A 16,144-nucleotide genomic window follows, 5' to 3' on the forward strand; every position below is an offset into this window, starting at 1 on the left:
CACGGATTGAAATTTCTTTTATTTATATTACAATTTTAGAATAAAATATAATTTATATGATAGATTTTAAAAGTTTTTAAAGTCCTAATCTATCATTAATCGTGATCTTCGGAATCGTATTTTATTCTAAATTTATTATATAAATAAAACTAATTTCAATCCGTGCTCTAGCACGGACCATAATCTAGTTTAATAATTATTATTATAACAAAACGAAGTGCATCCTATGCGTACCATATACATATATAACATTTTCTTATGAACTTTTATTTTTATATAGACTGGTCTGCAAAAATATAATAATTAAAATTGTAACTGGCTAAGAGTGTACTAACTAAAATATTAACTAATCTAGTGTCACATGTAAATAATTTGCTTAGCAGCATCTTAATAAGGGTCATGATGGTTATTATAAGTTTTGCACAATGTTCATTTTTATGGACTTGCTTTGCTAAAACACAAATCTTAAACTATAAAAACAGAGCAATAATCCTAAATTCAGAATCAATGAGGCAGTACCTCCCAATTGGAGCTAGTTGAAGTGACAGTGTGGCGCTGACGGAAGATCACCAGCGATAAAAATGACACAGGAGAATCAGAACGTGAAACCTGACTAGCGATCTCTTTTTTCATGTGTATGTTTTCTATTTACATGAATTATTGTATTTTATTTTCTTTCTTTTTGGTAAAAATAGTGATTCTGTGATCTAAAGCTCAGTTAATAGTAAATTCAAAAATTGCATTTGGTTTTTCATTTCTTATTATAGTCATTTGACTCATTTCCATGCCGTTCAATATGTAAGATAACACCATAATACTGTATACTACATTTTGTTGGAATTCTCTAAATAGTTTTTTTTCCCTTCATATTTGTTTGTTTATGTAGTTTAGTATCATCGTTTTGTTGTTTAAATCTATTAGATCAAATTATTGGTGACAGAACATCGACACTAATAATAAACGATGATATTGCAAGTCAGAGTCAAATTTGTCGTAATTTAATCACCGGTATTAATAGCCCTTTAATCTCTCATATACAGTGTAATCTTCGCATTCAATGTGTATTCCTGAATAATCTCATTTTTCAATTATTCAACCATTTCATTTTACCAAGTTCAATGTTAGCCAGATTAGTTAACATTTATATGTTTCGATGCAACAACAAGATGTTATTTGTAACAAGTAGTTTTGTTGGTTGGTTAATTGGTCACATTTTATTCATGAAATGGATTGGATTGGTATTAGTCTGGATACACTTCAAATTAATTAAACCGGCTCGGCCGTATCAACACCAAGCTAAGACAATAATAAGAGCAGAGATAAATTAAATTAAGTTATGTGGTTTAGAAAGTGAATAGGGTTGATTTGTAGAATCAAACCATGTGGCTTTGTTCTAAGTCAAGTGAAATTAACCTCTTATTTTCATGTCAACTAGTGAAATCAACATGAATATATTAGAGTATGATTAATTAATAAGTTAATTCTGTATGTTGACAAGAACACTTATTGTTCTCAAACACTGTTTTCCGGGTCCCCGAATCTGATATTTTTATAGTCGTTACCCTTATCGATTAATGCTCAGCAAATCAGGACCCTCTTGGCTCTTGTCATCCAACCAATTTGGTAGGGGTCTTACACAATTTTGTTTTTAATTAAGAATTTATGTGCATTTGTTTTGTTTATAGTGTGTGTTTTTAAAAAATCTATAGCAAGATATCGTGACAATATTTATGGTAGTACAACAAAACGTAATTGAATTCCAATATAAAATTATATATTATTAGCCACAGATTTTTGGTGGCCAAGGAGTTATTAAATCTGTAGTGATATATATAAATCAAATATTAATCACGCATGTCGATAGATTAAGTTTGTGGTTGTAACAGTGATATATAAATGTGTGGTCAATCGTTTCAAAAATGCAACGAAGTAACCACAGTGAATATTCGTGCGTATGACCATAGATTTGCTTAGCTATGTGGGTTAAGTAATCACTAAACAGCGACTACGTTATTGATATCATAAATGAATGTATATTGGTACAGACTGCCACTATGGTATGAGGCCAATTGACAGTTTCTATTGGTCATGTTTATGTTAGTGGCTATATAGCGAACACATGGCTAGCTACAAATATTTATAGAGTTGGTTAATTACTACTACGTAGTTAGTAATATAATCCACATATACCTAATTAGTTAAAATATATACAAGTAGCTAGTTAATTATAAATACGTGTTGTTTCAAACAGCCATAATTTTATGCTATAATAACTCAGATCATGTGAAGATTTTGGTGCATCGGAAACTTTAATAGTTTGATAAAGCTAAGAACCTCACCATCATCCTTTCAAGTTGGATAATGTGTAACTGCAAAACTATTAAAAAATACAAACTCTAACAAAAAAAATTGAGACTACAAAAAATGCTGTAGAAATTTGAAAGATTTAATGTGTTAACTATTGTAGTTGTTAAAAATAAAGCTTGCCATCCACCTATTCAGTCAACAAAAACTAATACCAGATTGTAGAAACAAAGATAGCAAAAGGCACCAACAACTTGGGCTAAACTGGAACACTTTCCTTCAGTATCGTCTAAGGAACCACAAGCCACCTCTGAATCTATCTCGTTGCAGTGGCGGGCACGTCCTTGAGTTCCTTAAGTACCTTGACCAGTTCGGCAAGACCAAAGTCCACGCTGTTTCTTGTCCTTTCTTCGGACAACCTAACCCACCGGCTCAGTGCACTTGCCCTCTCAAGCAAGCTAGAGGAAGCCTCGACGCTCTCATCGGCCGTCTAAGGGCTGCTTTCGAGGAAATCGGCGGTGGTCTTCCCGATTCAAACCCTTTCGCTGCCAAGGCCGTTAGGATCTATCTTAAGGAAGTCCGTCAAACTCAGGCTCAGGCTCGAGGGATCCCTTACGACAAGAAGAAACGAAAACGTCCTCATACCACAGCCACGGCTACTCCAACCGCCGGTACTCATGAAGACGACGCCGGAGGAAGTAGTGATGCTACCTTGGTCGTATAGTCGAGAATAATCCAATCAGATACCCAATGCTAAAATCTTTTTAAAAAATGGTATCGTAATCTACTAATCATCATGAGTGCTTTACTTTCTAAATTCGTACTTATGAGTTATATATTTGTAATAAAGTAGTTTTTAATTTTGTAAAAAAATTAGTTTTTATATTTTCTTATTTAAGTTGTTTTGAAAATTAAGGGTAAAACTGAGTTTTAATTATTATAAAACCTATATGACCAAACCTAAAGTATATATGAACATTTTTCTTTTAAAATGTCCTTTTTCTAATTATCCCATAATACATCTGATATCCTTCTTACTATAACAACTAGGATATATCCCGTGCTTAAAGCACGGATCAACATTTTAAAAAAATATATATAATATAATAATAAAAATTATTGTTTTATTTTTTTAAAAAATTATTTTGTTTGAGATAATATTTATTTTTAATTGTTATGTAAATCTATTAGTCTATTTGAATACTAATTATTTTAGAATATTATAGTATTTTATTTTTGACATATTATTATAGTTTTATATTGTTTATTTGTTGTATTTGCATCATATTTTGTGAAATATAAAATAGTAATTTTAATATTATAATTGTGAGTAAATAAAAATTATTAATTTATCATCTATATAAATTTAGTTTTACCAATCCGCCGATGTGGAAATTAAAACAGACATTTTCATAAATTGAGTAATATATCTTCGTTTTAAAAAATTTAAATCACAACATATGCAGAAAAAAATATGCATTTTATTAATTATAAGTATTATATGAAAGTTCTAAACGATTTGTAAATAAAATAAAATAAAGATGATAGGAGAATCATAATTTGAAATCTTAACAAAATCTTTGAATTTAGTTATTAAAATTAATTGTATTGTATACTTGGATATAAAATCTTAGTTTTTAAAATTCTGATTGGTTTATATATATTTTTAAAAATAATTAGTAATTTCGTCCATAATTTATTAGAGAAAAAAATATTTTTTTAGTTTTTTTAGATTTTTTAATAGTTGATATGTGAGTATTTTTTTATTTTTAATTTAAATATATTTATTTAAATTAGTTAATTAAGCTTAATTATTTTTTTCTAATGTCAACAGCAGCATGAAAGTTAAAGCTGAGGTGTCACACTGTAAAGAAACGCATCCAAGTTTTATTGTATTGATCATACTTTATATTAGTTTCAAAAAATATATTTGAAATAAATTTAATTAACACTATTTAGTATCCCATAATTACAATATTTTTAATATATATATATATATATTCTAAACATTTTGATTTGCTAAAAGAAATTTAAATGCTTGGGGGTCATGTAATGGAGCAGGTTAGAATTTATACAAATATGATTATATAGTTTTTATGGGTTGTCTATTATACTAAAGCACACAAAATATTTTCATTTTGAATTACTGTAACATCCGTGAACCGGAATTCCGGTTTAGGATGTGCATCGATCGATGCAGTAGGAGCATCGATCGATGCTGAGTCAATTCTGTGCGTTTTGACTTAAGTCAAACGCTGCGTTTTGGGGAAAAGAGAAAGGGGAAAACCCTTAACTCGTTTTCTTTTGGTCTCATTCGTGTTTTGGCCGTTTCTGAGAGAGAAAAGAAAAGAGAGAAAAGTTCTTGAGAGTTCTTGGAGTTTTGGTGTTTTCCTGAGGAGATCTGTAGCTGGGATTGCTGTAGGAGCTTCTAGGAAACGTTTTCTTGCTTTTGTGTTGTTCAGATTCGTCTTGGCACAGGTAAGTGCAGGACCATGGCTTATCTAAGCTAGAGAATTCAGTGATTTGCTTGTTGTTTGTTGTTAGACGCATTAGGTTGTTGTTATGGACGTTAGGAAGCTTTCTTGTGGCTTGGGATTGAGTTTCTGTGGTTGTAGGAACGAGATCCGGCGAGAAACTTCGGAGAAATCACGGTGCTCGACGTTGCGTCGATCGATGCATAGCTTGCATCGGTCGATGCAAGTGCGAGGACGGCGCGATGAACTTTAGGGTTTTTCGTGTGCGTCGAGCATGCGTCGGTCGATGCAGACTGGGTATCGATCGATGCAAGTGTACTTCTGTATCGATCGATGCTTCTCCTGTTGGCATCGATCGATGCAGTTGTGGCATCGGTCGATGCTACGTCCTGTTCTGTTATTGTTTGTTGATTGTTGTGTGAAGATTACTGATACTCTATTGCTTGTGTGTATAGCCCAGTAGATGGGAGGATTGCCTTACTGAGTGTTTGTAAAATACTCATGCATTGCAATATGTGTTTGTGGTGCAGGTAAAGGCAAAGTGTGATCGTGGAATCCAGGCAATGAAGAGGAGGATGTTCTAGGAACTCGGTTGATTGTTGATTTGGCATTGTTAGGTTGCTAGAGTTTAGTCTTAGAGCATTGTTTAGGATTGCTGGTTATTTGGTTTATGATGTTTGGATCTTTAGTTAAGATTGGAATTTATATTGGATATTTATATTTATTGGATTATTATTTATTGGATATTGGTATTATTATTTCCGCTGTTGGTTGTGTTTGTGGTTAGGTGACTAGTGGGTATGGGACCACTAGTTGTAGTTTATTTATTATATTATATTTATATTTACTAAAAAAAAAAAAAAGGGTCGGTCGTTTCATTTTGGTATCAGAGCCCTTACGGTTCTAGGTTTGGGTTCACTAGGCTTTGTGCTGTAGATGTTTAGGATTGCTGGTTATTTGGTTTATGATGTTTGGATCTTTAGTTAAGATTGGAATTTATATTGGATATTTATTTTTATTGGATTATTATTTATTGGATATTGGTATTATTATTTCCGCTGTTGGTTGTGTTTGTGGTTAGGTGACTAGTGGGTATGGGACCACTAGTTGTAGTTTATTTATTATATTATATTTTTATTTATTAAAAAAAAAAAAAGGGTCGGTCGTTTCATTTTGGTATCAGAGCCCTTACGGTTCTAGGTTTGGGTTCACTAGGCTTTGTGCTGTAGATGTTTAGGATTGCTGGTTATTTGGTTTATGATGTTTGGATCTTTAGTTAAGATTGGAATTTATATTGGATATTTATTTTTATTGGATTATTATTTATTGGATATTGGTATTATTATTTCCGCTGTTGGTTGTGTTTGTGGTTAGGTGACTAGTGGGTATGGGACCACTAGTTGTAGTTTATTTATTATATTATATTTTTATTTATTAAAAAAAAAAAAGGGTCGGTCGTTTCATTTTGGTATCAGAGCCCTTACGGTTCTAGGTTTGGGTTCACTAGGCTTTGTGCTGTAGATGTTTGGGATTGCATGTCTTGATTGATTATGTGAGTTAGTCAATTGTGTGTGGCATGGAGTCCTAGAACATCCTCTTCGAGCCTATTGGTGATTCCACGGTGAGTTTCTATTTCTGTGTTAATTAGTAATTGTTTGCTTAGCCTTCTGTTCATGGCAGTGCAGATGGTTAGAGGTGGTGCTGTTGCTGGTCGAGGTCGTGGACGCGGTCGTGGTCGCGGACGTGGTCGTGGTAGGGGCAGAGTCCCAGTGGTTAGTGAGACCGAGGACCAGAGTGTGACAGCTGAGGGTGTTGGCGAGTCGCAGGGTGTATCGGGGGATTCAGTGAGTGTGGCCGGAGGGGGCGGTGTTGATGCTCCAGTGGTCGGTGATGCTAGGGTCCCGGGTGTGGGAGCCCCAGCGGGTGGAGTCCCTGGTGTTGACATTGCGGCTTTGCTAGCACAGGTGTTAGAGCGGTTACCACCTGTGGTACCGGCTCAGGCTCGGGTAGTGCCACCAGTGGTGGCGGAGGAGCGGCAGCCAGTGGCTGCAGATGTGGGGGTTCATGCTCGTTATCTCAACATGTTGTCAGAGATGGGCAAGTTGCGTACTGAGCAGTTCTCAGGAGGTATAGATCCTACTGCTGCGGATGCGTGGAGGACGAGAGTGGAACGTAACTTCCACACTCTGAGATGTCCTGAGGAGTTCTGGGTGGACATAGGGGTCTACTTTTTGAGTGGAGATGCTGAGTTGTGGTGGAGGTCTGTGGCTGCTAGGAGGGTGCAGCGGGAGATGACTTGGGCTGACTTCGTTTTGGAGTTCAACCGCAAGTATTTTCCTAGAGAGGCATTGGATCGTTTGGAGGTGCAGTTCCTTCAGTTGTCTCAGGGGACACGGTCAGTGCGGGAGCTGGATTTAGAGTTCAGTCGACTTTTATGTTATGGGGGTCGGGCTATGGAGTCCGAGGAGGCTCAGGTGAGGAGGTTTATGAGAGCTCTACGGGATGATTTGAGAGTTCACTGTAGAGGGCGGTACTATGCTACGCGTGCAGAGCTGGTTGAGACTGCAGCAGAGATTGAGGAGGATATCCGGGCACAGTCAGTGTCGGTTACTCCAGTAGCTCAGCCTAGTAAGGCTCAGCAGCAGGGTGGTTCCAGCAGGGGCGGTAGGCATGCTCAGGGAACCAAGAGGAAGTGGGAGGCTACGCAGAAGCCGAGTGGTGCGGGTTGCTTCGGTTGTGGGAGCAAGGATCACAAGGTTGCTAGTTGTCCCAAGAGGAGTGTTCCGACGGCAGGGCCTCGGGTATGTTATCACTGTAGGGAGACAGGGCACATCAGGCCTTTTTGTCCCAAGTTGCAGCCGGCAGCAGTGGCAGCGTTGCAGCAGGTGCAGCCTGGAGGGCAGCAGGTGGCACGGATTGAGCAGGCGCCACGGGTTTACACGACAGCAGAGACTGGTGGAACCAGTGCCGGGGCGATCACAGGTATAATTTCTGATACTTTAACTTTGTGAATTTATAGTAGGTTCAGATTCTCTGTTTTCCTGTGAAAAAGTGTTAGGTTCTCAACACATGAGGTTTGTGTAGGGACCTTGTTGGTGGGCGGGTTTAAGTCCCACATTATGTTTGATTCTGGAACTTCTCATAGCTTCATTACTCCGGAGTGTGTGGAGTGTGCGGGAATCAGAGGGGATCCCGGGGAGCGTACAGGAGTTGTTAGAGTTGCTGGAGGCAAGTTCCTGAGAGTTATTGGATGAGCTAGAGGGGTTGATATTCAGATCGCAGGAGAGTCATGGCCAGCGGATTTGCTTATCAGTCCAGTGGAGTTGTATGATGTCATTCTCGGGATGGATTGGTTGCATCGGCATATGGTGCATTTGGATTGCCATAGGGGTAGAGTGGAGTTTGAGCGTCCAGGAGAGAAGTTGGTTTTTCAGGGAATTAGACCGACTTCGAAGAGTCTAGTGATCTCAGCCATTCAGGCTGGGAAGATGATCGAGAAGGGCCGTGAGGCTTATTTGGTCACTATATCTATGCCAGAGTCAGTGGGGAAGTCTACGGTTAGCGGTATTCTAGTAGTAGAGGAGTTTGAGGATGTGTTTCAGTCTTTGCAGGGATTACCACCATCTCGGTCGGATCCTTTCACCATTGAACTGGAACCGGGGACGACACCGTTATCCAAGGCTCCTTACAGAATGGCTCCAGCAGAGATGGCAGAGCTGAAGAAGCAGCTAGAGGATCTGTTGAGCAAGGGATTCATCCATCCTAGTGTATCACCGTGGGGAGCGCCGGTGTTGTTCGTGAAGAAGAAGGATGAGAGTTTCAGGTTATGCATAGATTACCGGGGTTTGAACCGGGTGACTGTGAAGAACAAGTATCCTCTTCCAAGGATTGATGAGTTGTTGGATCAGTTGAGGGGTGCTACTTGGTTCTCTAAGGTGGATCTGGCGTCGGGTTATCATCAGATACCGATAGATGAGGCAGATGTGAAGAAGACTGCTTTCAGGACGAGGTATGGGCATTATGAGTTTGTGGTGATGCCTTTCGGGTTGACTAACGCACCAGCAGCGTTTATGAGATTGATGAACAGTGTGTTTCAGGAGTTTCTGGATGTATCTGTCATCATTTTCATCAACGATATCCTGGTCTATTCTAAGAGTCCTGAGGAACATGCAGTGCATTTGAGGGCAGTTATGGAGAAGCTGCGGGAGCAGAAGCTTTTTGCTAAGTTGAGCAAGTGCAGTTTTTGGCAGCGTGAGTTGGGATTTCTGGGTCATATTGTTTCTGCAGAGGGGGTTTCTGTGGATCCAGAGAAGATTCAGGCTATCAGAGATTGGCCTAGACCGCAGAATGCTACAGAGATCAGAAGTTTTCTCGGATTGGCAGGTTACTACAGGAGATTTGTGCAGGGGTTTGCAAGCAGAGCACGTCCTATGACTAAGTTGACAGGGAAGGATGTTCCTTTTGTCTGGTCAGAAGAGTGTGAGGAAGGCTTTGCAAGCCTGAAGGAGATGTTGACTACTGCGCCAGTGTTGGCTTTGCCTGAGCAGGGAGAACCCTATGTGGTTTATACAGATGCATCCAGAGTTGGTTTGGGGTGTGTTCTGATGCAGCATGGGAAGGTGATTGCCTATGCATCGCGGCAGTTGCGGGTGCACGAAGGCAACTATCCTACTCATGATTTGGAGATGGGTGCTGTAGTTTTTGCCCTGAAGATTTGGAGATCTTATCTTTATGGTGCAAAGGTACAGGTGTTTACGGATCATAAGAGCCTTAAGTATATATTCACTCAGCCTGAGTTGAATTTGAGGCAGAGGCGGTGGATGGAGCTTGTGGCGGACTATGATTTGGAGATAGCCTATCATCCTGGTAAGGCTAACACGGTTGCAGATGCTCTGAGTCGGAAGAGAGTAGCTTCGGCTCAGGAGCAGGAGATGGAGTCTCTAGTAGGAGAGATCAGTGCGTTGAGTTTGTGTGCTGTTTCACTGGAACCGTTGGGTTTGGAAGCAGTTGACCGAGCAGATCTTTTGAGTAGGGTGCGGTTGGCACAGGAGAAGGATTTGGGGCTGGTGAATGCCTCAAAGGATGTTGAGTCAGAGTATCAGGTCTCAGATAATGGTACTATCTTGGTGCATGGTCGGATTTGTGTGCCCAAGGATGAGGAGTTGAGGCAGGAGATTCTAAGAGAGGCTCATTCGAGCAAGCTGTCTATTCATCCAGGAGCCACTAAGATGTACCGTGACCTCAAGAGGTACTATCATTGGGTCGGGATGAAGAAGGATGTAGCGGGTTGGGTTTCGAGGTGTGATGTGTGTCAGCTAGTAAAGGCTGAGCATCAGGTTCCTGGCGGGTTACTGAAGAGTTTACCCATTCCTGAGTGGAAGTGGGATATGATTACCATGGATTTTGTGGTAGGCTTGCCAGTGTCACGGACCTTTGATGCTATTTGGGTCATTGTGGACCGGTTGACTAAGTCAGCACATTTTCTGGCCATTAAGAAGACTGATGGAGCAGCGGTCTTGGCTAAGAAGTATGTGAGGGAGATAGTCAGATTGCATGGGGTGCCAGCGAGCATTGTGTCTGACAGAGATTCCAAGTTCACTTCGGTGTTCTGGCAGGCGTTTCAGGCAGAGATGGGCACGAAGGTGCATATGAGTACAGCTTATCATCCCCAGACAGATGGACAGTCTGAGAGGACGATCCAGACGTTGGAGGATTTGCTGAGGATGTGTGTTTTGGATTGGGGTGGCCATTGGGCAGATCACTTGAACCTGGTAGAGTTTGCTTACAACAACAGCTATCAGGCGAGTATTGGTATGGCTCCTTACGAGGCTTTGTATGGGAGGCCGTGTCGTACACCGTTATGCTGGACTCAGGTGGGGGAGAGGAGCATGTACGGGGCAGATTTTGTTCAGGAGACCTCAGAGAAGATTCGGGTTCTCAAGCTGAACATGAAAGAGGCTCAGGATAGGCAGAGGAGTTATGCTGATAAGAGGAGGAGAGACCTGGAGTTTCAGGTAGGAGACAGAGTGTACCTCAAGATGGCCATGTTGCGGGGTCCGAACAGGTCGTTGACAGAGACTAAGTTGAGTCCAAGGTATATGGGTCCGTTAAGAGTGATTGAGCGAGTTGGACCAGTGGCATATAGACTGGAGTTGCCTGAGGTTATGTTTGTTTTCCATAAGGTATTTCATGTGTCTATGTTGCGGAAGTGTCTCCGTGAGGATGATCAGTTGTTGGCTAAGATTCCAGAAGATCTTCAGCCTAACATGACTTTGGAGGCGAGACCAGTGAGGGTTCTCGAGAGGAGGATCAAGGAACTTCGGAAGAAGAAGGTTCCTTTGATGAGAGTCCTTTGGGACTGTGATGGTGTGGAGGAGTAGACTTGGGAACCTGAGGCAAGGATGAAGGCAAGGTTCAAGAAGTGGTATGAGAAGCAACCACGACCTGAGCTTGCCTAGTCTGGTTCCGTCTGTAATCCGTGGCTGGAGCGGGAATGGAGTATTCCAGCCCATCTCTCTTGTTACTCGGTCGCTTGGGGTGGTTGGTTGTGCGACTCAGTAACAAGATGAGGTGGTGCTCGGGGTACAAAGTTTCCGTGAGGCGGGTTGGGGAAAAGTTTCCCGAAAAAGAAGTTTCCTTAAGTGGAAAGTCTCCAGAAATGGAAAGTGCTAAATATGGAAAGTTTCTCGGGAAAGGGAATTGTCCATTTTTGCGGTAGGAAGCCTGGGAGAGGCTTTTGTGCCTTTGTGGCGGACTTTCGGGTCAGAGTGCCTGTGTGTGGCGGTCTTGTTAGACATTGTGTGGCCTTTGTGGCGGGCTTTTAGCCAATTGTGTAGTTTTGTGGCGGGCTTTTAGCCGTTTGTTGGCCTTTGTGGCAGGCTGTTTAGCCAAAGTGTCTTTGTGACGGTCCTTCGGGACAGATGGTCTTCGTGACGGTCCTTCGGGACAGATGGTCTTTGTGACGGTCCTTCGGGACAGATGGTCTTTGTGACGGTCCTTCGGGATAGATGGTCTTTGTGACGGTCCTTCGGGACAGATGGTCTTCGTGACGGTCCTTCGGGACAGATGGTCTTCGTGACGGTCCTTCGGGACGAGTGGCCTTGGTGGCGGTCCTCGTGAGGACATTTTGTTGGCCTTTGTGGCGGCCTTTGTGGCGTGTATATGATCCTTGTGTGGTCATATGGTATTCCAGTGAGGGAATATGTGGCTGGTAGAACATTGAGATGTTTTCACGCGAGTCACGGGAAGGAAACCTGGATAGGGATAGGACTCAGACGTGTTCAGAATCGTTTGCTCGCGGCTCTTGGAGGACTTTGGTTCTCCTAGTACTGCCATATTCGGAGACTTTGTGACTTTGGAGTATGGTTGGTATATCGACTTCGGACGACGGTCCGGAGGCGCGCTGTAGGGTGACGACCCGAGAGACGAGTTTGGATTTTCCTTATATTTATATTATGGCATGCGGGCTTAGGCCCGATGAGGAGCCAACATTGGCATGCAGACTTAGGTCTGATGAGGAGCCAATGAAACTCAAGGTTTAGGCCTATGAGAAAAAGGAAAGTCCAAAAGTCGAGAGCAAATGATGCCTGGAACCGGAATTCCGGTTTAGGATGTGCATCGATCGATGCAGTAGGAGCATCGATCGATGCTGACTCAATTCTGTGCGTTTTGGGGAAAAGAGAAAGGGGAAAACCCTTAACTCGTTTTCTTTTGGTCTCATTCGTGTTTTGGCCGTTTCTGAGAGAGAAAAGAAAAGAGAGAAAAGTTCTTGAGAGTTCTTGGAGTTTTGGTGTTTTCCTGAGGAGATCTGTAGCTGGGATTGCTGTAATTTTAAAAGAAAATAGTAATTTTAATATTATAATTGTGAGTAAATAAAAATTATTAATTTATCTTCTATATAAATTTAGTTTTACCAATCCGCCGATGTGGAAATTAAAACAGACATTTTCATAAATTGAGTAATATATCTTCGTTTTAAAAAATTTAAATCACAACATATGCAGAAAAAAATATGCATTTTATTAATTATAAGTATTATATGAAAGTTCTAAACGATTTGTAAATAAAATAAAATAAAGATGATAGGAGAATCATAATTTGAAATCTTAACAAAATCTTTGAATTTAGTTATTTAAATTAATTGTATTGTATACTTGGATATAAAATCTTAGTTTTTAAAATTCTGATTGGTTTATATATATTTTTAAAAATAATTAGTAATTTCGTCCATAATTTATTAGAGAAAAAAATATTTTTTTAGTTTTTTTAGATTTTTTAATAGTTGATATGTGAGTATTTTTTTATTTTTAATTTAAATATATTTATTTAAATTAGTTAATTAAGCTTAATTATTTTTTTCTAATGTCAACAGCAGCATGAAAGTTAAAGCTGAGGTGTCACACTGTAAAGAAACGCATACAAGTTTTATTGTATTCATCATACTTTATATTAGTTTCAAAAAATATATTTGAAATAAATTTAATTAACACTATTTAGTATCCCATAATTACAATATTTTTAATATATATATATATTCTAAACATTTTGATTTGCTAAAAGAAATTTAAATGCTTGGGGGTCATGTAATGGAGCAGGTTAGAATTTATACAAATATGATTATATAGTTTTTATGGGTTGTCTATTATACTAAAGCACACAAAATATTTTCATTTTGAATTACCAATCAAAATATAATTAAACAATCTGAAACACTAAATAAAACAAACAAAATTAATATATATAACTTAAACATTAAAAATTTTAATTATAAAAAATTATATGCAGTGTACCGCGGGTTAAAATCTAGTTCTATTAAAATTTCAAATCAATATTTCGCACGTAATTTTTATGTTATCCATCGGTCTTATAAACCAATTTGGACTAAGTTTTACATTCATGCAAGTGGTCACTTTTAATTTCTACTATAAAACTGAAATGATTTTGAAATATAATCTAATTTTTAATTAAAATTAAAGCATGGTCTAATACATTTTAAAATTTATTTATTTGTTCCTTACAAATCATATCGACTTTATAGAAATTAAGGGGGAGGTATTGGTTTAGGATTTAGAAAGAATTTTAATGATTTTGTGTTTTTAAAAATCTTGCTGACTTTTAAAATCGTAAAAAATTAGAAAGTAAAAATGAAGGATTCTATAAGAGATTGTTTAGGAAGTTATTTTAAATCTTGCTTATTTGTGTTTTCTAATCTTGTAAAATCTTTCAAAATCCTTCTATTTGATGAAAGAGTTTTCATGACTTTTGTTATGAAGGAAATGATATAAAATCCTAAACCAATAACACAAAAATTGAATTCATTAACAATCCAAGATTCTTTTGTTTTAATTGAATAACATAAAACTTTTCATGACTCGGAGCTTAATGCCTTGGTATGGGCGATGGAGTCTCTTCGGGCGATGGGAATCGATTGTCAGAATTTTGAGTCAGACATCGCTGAACTGGTGGCGATGGTGCAGGATCCGGACGACTGGCCAGCATTTTCGCACTTATTGGAAGACTTCCATTCCCTCAGATCATCTTACTCCTCCTTCACTCTGACAAAGATTCCGCGAACGTCAAACGTCCGAGCAGACTGTCTTGCTCGCTTTTCTAGACCTTTAGCTTCTGAATCTTCTTTTGTAAATTCTCTTCCTCCAGATTGGGCAACTAATCTTGGAGTCTCTTTTTAATTTATTTTAATGTAAGGTTGAAAAAAAAAAAAAAAACTTTTCATGACTTTATAAGACTCTTAATCCAATAACACTAGATTTATCAAGATTTTAGATAACTTTTTACAAATCCACAACCAATAACACCAAATTTTTAAAGAGTTTTAAAAAGTTTTGATTGAATAATAACATATTTTACATAATTTTTAAAGTCATTAAAATTCTTTCTAAATCATAAATCAATAACCTCCTAAAGTAACCATGTGCATGAATTGAATATATAAGATATAAAACTAGATAAATTTAAAAAAAAAAAAATAGAAATGTGATTCAAAAATGTCTGGGCGTTTGGATCAGACATTTCGGATTTTAAATTTTTTGGATGTAGAGATATATGAACCGTTCGAGTATTTTTAGACTTCGTGTTCCGGTCGAGTTCATATTAATATTAAATAATTAATTAGGGATAACACCCAATTATTTACAGCTTCAACTTGGTTAAGTCATAAGTAAGTGGGACTTGTGTTGTAATAAAAACAATATACACGTGGCAGGAACAGAAAATAAAGATGGGCCCAAACGCCGGCATAACTGAAAGATGCCGGAGACGTGACCAATCTCATTTCCCCCACTCAACTTGCTTCGAGGATTAGTCCCCTCAATAATTGCATTGTAGTGACATCGTTTGGACAATTCTCTTTAAATGATTAGTAAATCAAACGTTGCAGATTACTACATTAACAATTGCAACTACACATGACTAATCAGGGCATGACAAAGAAAAAAGAAAAGGATTAGTTATTTAATGTATGTTGGACATAACATTACGTAAGTGAGTGAACCTCATGGGATAAACCAACTTATTACTTTATATGTGAGGTTTAACGAAATAATTAATTTTAAACTAATAAAAACAGGAGTGGACCTAATTTTGGTGTGTTTTCTAGTATGTATGTAAACGAGCTTTTTTTTTAATCAATTTGATGATGCTTCACCTTCACGTGGCCTAATTATCTTATCTTATCTACTTGTTTTGTGCAATATAACCATACAAAATGCAAAGCCGTGACAGACCATTGTTTTCCATTTTTTCTACTTGATAAGAAATTATATGGATGTAACAAAAATTGAAACAAAATTTGATTGTTCTAAGATAACAATTAAGAAAGGATATTTCGTGAACACATGATAATAAAAGAAACGTGGCTATCTGCACAAATTTGATAGATAGCCTTCCACGACTCCACCCCAATTTGCATATGAGTAATAATGGTGCTATGCTACGAGACAATGTCATCTTTTATTTTATTTTTGAGCAGAAAAATGTTTAATTTTTTTTTTTTTTTTTTTTGGGCCGTTTGGCTGTTTGTTTGAGATGTTGCCTTCCCCGGATGATAGCAACTCAAGCTTGATTTCCATTTTATTTTTTTTTGGTTCTAGTAATACCTATTATCGAAATTCACATTAACGGGTGATGCTTCGTAAAAAAATGTTACAAAACGATAGATCTGAAGTACCATAATACATGCACGAAGTAGAACTGAAGAGTATGGGTTTTATATATTGATTTCGATCAATATCAAATACCAAAGTAAAAACTATAAACTGTAAACCAAAATCTAAAATTCAAGAACCAAAAACTATAATCCAAACACCATTAAAAATTTACAAAACATTTATAAAATCAAAAAACGAAAA

At 38.1% G+C, this 16,144-nt stretch overlaps 1 pseudogene across 1 annotated transcript; it reads left to right on the plus strand.

Annotated features, from left to right (window-relative positions):
• Window positions 1-1,919: 1,919 nt before the first annotated feature.
• On the plus strand, window positions 1,920-3,240 carry LOC104772391 (protein LIGHT-DEPENDENT SHORT HYPOCOTYLS 5 pseudogene; annotated as a pseudogene). The gene is made up of 3 exons (XR_015592242.1): window positions 1,920-1,952; window positions 2,046-2,057; window positions 2,468-3,240. The product of XR_015592242.1 is annotated as a protein LIGHT-DEPENDENT SHORT HYPOCOTYLS 5 pseudogene (transcript).
• Window positions 3,241-16,144: the final 12,904 nt, after the last annotated feature.

The sequence above is a fragment of the Camelina sativa genome, chromosome 20 (genome assembly GCF_030686135.1).
Source record: "Camelina sativa cultivar CO46 ecotype springtype chromosome 20, ASM3068613v1".
Lineage (NCBI taxonomy): Eukaryota > Viridiplantae > Streptophyta > Magnoliopsida > Brassicales > Brassicaceae > Camelina > Camelina sativa.